We start from the raw sequence: 3,572 nt of genomic DNA, 5'->3' as shown, positions 1-3,572 counted from the left end.
TGCATAACCAAATGTAGGGACTCGTTTTACCAACACCACCAAATGTACAAAAAGAGGGATTGGGCGTCTTCTTCAATCGATCGGGAAGAAAATGCAGTCGAAGGAGGAAAAAGGGTGGTGGCTCGGTGGTGTTAAATCAATCGTGAGGAGGGGAAAGAGGCAGCCACTAGATTCTGGCGATGATCGAGTAAATCGCATGTAGGGGCGCCGATAGATGGCTGTCACCGATGACTTCTTTCTCTTCTGGATCGATTGGTAGCAAACACAAAAAGGGGAAAGAATGGTGGTTCTGTGGTGGTGCTCGACGAATCAAATGGAAGGGACTGCGAAGATCAACTGGAGGAGATGGAGAGGTTTCTTGGCGGTTACTTCCTTGTCCGATTAGAAGAAAACACAAAAGGGAGGGAGAGGGTAGAGCAAATCCGAGGCAACACAACAGGTGGTGGATGGAGACAATGGTTTTTTAATCTGAAATGCCGAGAGGGAGAGGGGACAACAGGTTTTCCAGCGTGTCTTCTCTCGGATGCAAGCTTCTGACGGGGCTATTACCTTCGATCCATGGTGATAGCGGGGGCATGGGGTTGATTGGGGTGGTTGTGTGAGCCAGATCGTGAAGAAAGGGGAGGGGTCCGTCGAGACCGACGCTCCTTTGTTGGTCGAATCTCCGTCACCGGCTATCACGAATCTAGTGGAGCAAAACAACTACAATGGGTGGTTGGGCAGTGGTTGAAGAAGGAAGAACCATTGTTGCTTTGGCTGACGATCAAGAAAAGAGAGAGAGAGAGAGAGAGAGAGAGAGAGAGGTGGGCCCTATAATTTTTATTAATAAAACTTTAAATTAAATAGCAAAAACCATAAAAAATGTATCAGATGGGCATTTTAGTCTTTCCAGTTTTCTGATGGACAAAAAACGCAACGAAACTAGCTCAAAAGGACCATTAATCCAAAAAAGTCGTGATTTGGACTAAAACCCCAAAAAAATACATATCACAGGGACCATTTTTGCAATTTTGTCTTAAATTTATTTTGGACCTTTACGGGGAAATAACCGAATATTATTTTAGCAAAATACTCCGTACTAATCAAATAATAAAAGCCCAGATGACCGTGTACCTTTCTTTTGCAGTTTCTGACCCCGGTCACTAACTTCAAAATCAGCCCCAAGTATGAGTTTATGTCTCTTTGTTTTCCAAAATAATATCTTAAACCTAACCGCCGTCGCCAAATCCACCCTGAATACCGGCGGTCTTCCACCAGTGATGTTCACGGCTGCATCCCACGGCACTCCTTGCGTGTCCGTCCAGTTTTTCCGGCGTGCTTTTTTCTGATGTCCTTGATAAAACCCTTTGAGCACGTAATTCGAAATAGGGATTCGATTTCCATTTGATTGGTTGATGTAATAATGTAAGGTGATGTTGAGTGGGTCGTAGTAAATACCTTTGTCTTTGTTCTCGTTGTCGAGCTTCAGATCGAGGTAGATGGATTGATAGGAGGTTGAATTTCGGGTTTTATTGAGGGCGGTAATGTAAACGTCTTGGATGGAGCAAACTGGATTTGAAGTGCGTAAGCTTAGCCACAGGAAGAGTGAAGTGAGACATAAGGTTAGTATGAAGCTGAAACAACACCTGCAACAGCCTGATCCGTTGTCGGGGCGGCCGTAGTCGGACATGGTTCGGTTGGGGTTCCGGCGAAGAGAGAGAGAGAGAGAGAGAGAGAGAGAGGTGGCACTGTTTTGAAGGTAAATTCTCCCCAATGTTGGCGAAACAGCCGAGTAATTTACAAGTGGCTTAAATAATAAATATCTCGTGTGAACGCAGCCATTCATTCTCAATAATGGAAGCTTACTAGCTTATGTTGTATGTCTTCATCGTTAACATACCTCAAGGGTACGAGTCAGGGTTAAGTGTATGGGGTTGGGAAGCCTACTCCTGAAGACGATCGGCGTGAACGAAGGAACAGAAGTCATCGATTTGGAAATGATCAGCGATTGGAAATGGCGAATCGAGACGATATCGATGAGATGTCGGCTTGGAAGAAAGATATACGGATTTTAGGGTTAGATTTTGGTGTTTGAGTTTTTGAGATATGAATTGATTCACAAAAGAAGAAGAAAAGAAAATAGAGGTGTGGGTACTGGCCGCAAGTAAAAATGCAGGGAAGGATGAAATAGGTTGGGCTAAGAATTTTAATTCTTGGGCTCAAATTTAATGGGCTCATTCTGAATTGGCTTGTGAAGCTAAAGTGGTCGACTTTAAGGGGAATCAAGGCTCAAATCATGAAGTCTTTCAAGTATAGCAGGCTAAAAGGATGGAATACTTACGTTTTTGAAGTCTTAGAAGTGTTTGTGGATAATAAAAGTAGAGAGAGAGAGAGAGAGAGAGGTGTGTACGGTTGAGGAGATGGGAAATGAAGTGAAAATGAGCCTCATCTATATATAGATAACGGGTGTGCGGCCACACACTCGGGTGTGCGGCCACACACTCCTCTTTGATGGAGTGTTTGGCCTTTTTGAAACCCTGAATCTTAAACCAACCCATCCCTAATTCAAACTTTGGTTGTACAAGGCTTTAGATCATCCAAACAGGCTCAAAACAATGCTAAAAGATAGCTGAAATGAGTTTAACATTGATAGAATTTGACTAAGGTACAAAGTAGAAGTTTCGGGTTGTCACAAAATCCAACGCAAGCCCTTCACATTACCTTCACCCTGCCACCACCTCCAGTCACAGTCACCACCCTTAATTGAAATCATTTGTTGGTTTTTTTCTCAAGAATTGAACCCCTTTCCAAATTTGTTCATGGTAAAAATCAAAGAAACGGATAATCAATCTTTTCAAGGAACCCAGAACAAATATTCTTGTGTTCAACATCTTCCCCCAAAATTTCTCACCATCTAGAAACCTACCGTTCAAAGTGACTGTATAGAAACATATCTAAGAGAAAAATAGCAGATTCAGAATCTGATTGAAGGGATGCCAGGTCAGATTTATCTCACACTTGATCTTTGGAATTCAATCAAAATACTCCAACAATTCTTCATATAAGTTTAGAGAGAGAAACTAGAGGGAGAAAGAAAAAGACTTTGTAGATTATCCTGTGTGATCATGGATACAGACACTAATAACCCTCCACTTCGATCCAACAGTTCATACCTCTAAATAATCACCATCACCACCACCTTTTCCGACGATCACACTCCAGAGCTCCGGTTCCAACATGTCGGTTCCTTCACAGTTTTGATCTGGTGTTCCAACAAATTAATTCCCAATTTCCTAACACTCATTTCATTTCCTCCATTCTTAATCCAAAAAAGCTTGAATCTGTGAATTCGGAGATGCCTGCAATGGATCTGGTAGGGAACGCATGGGATGATGACGCCTGCAGTGGATCTGGTAGAGAACACTTTCAAAAACGAGTTGGTTTTTTTTTATCTGGAGAATCATACAGAGAGGCAGGGGTTGATAATTTCTTTTTTTTTCTTTTAATTAAAAGAATAATAAGTTAAATAAAATAAATTAAAAAGGGAAATATTTAAGGGCATATTGGTCATTTCAGATGGAGTATGGACCAAA

The 3,572-nt window shown here is 42.0% G+C and overlaps 1 pseudogene; it reads right to left on the bottom strand.

Moving 5' to 3' along the window:
• Positions 1 to 1,078: 1,078 nt before the first annotated feature.
• Positions 1,079 to 2,081, bottom strand: LOC145132017 (protein NDR1 pseudogene; annotated as a pseudogene).
• Positions 2,082 to 3,572: the final 1,491 nt, after the last annotated feature.

The sequence above is a fragment of the Lactuca virosa genome, chromosome 8, assembly GCF_052849685.1.
Source record: "Lactuca virosa cultivar CGN04683 chromosome 8, Lactuca_virosa_CGN04683_v6, whole genome shotgun sequence".
Lineage (NCBI taxonomy): Eukaryota > Viridiplantae > Streptophyta > Magnoliopsida > Asterales > Asteraceae > Lactuca > Lactuca virosa.
The sequence above is the reverse complement of the archived record's forward strand: the minus strand, read 5'-3'. Positions and strand labels throughout refer to the sequence as shown.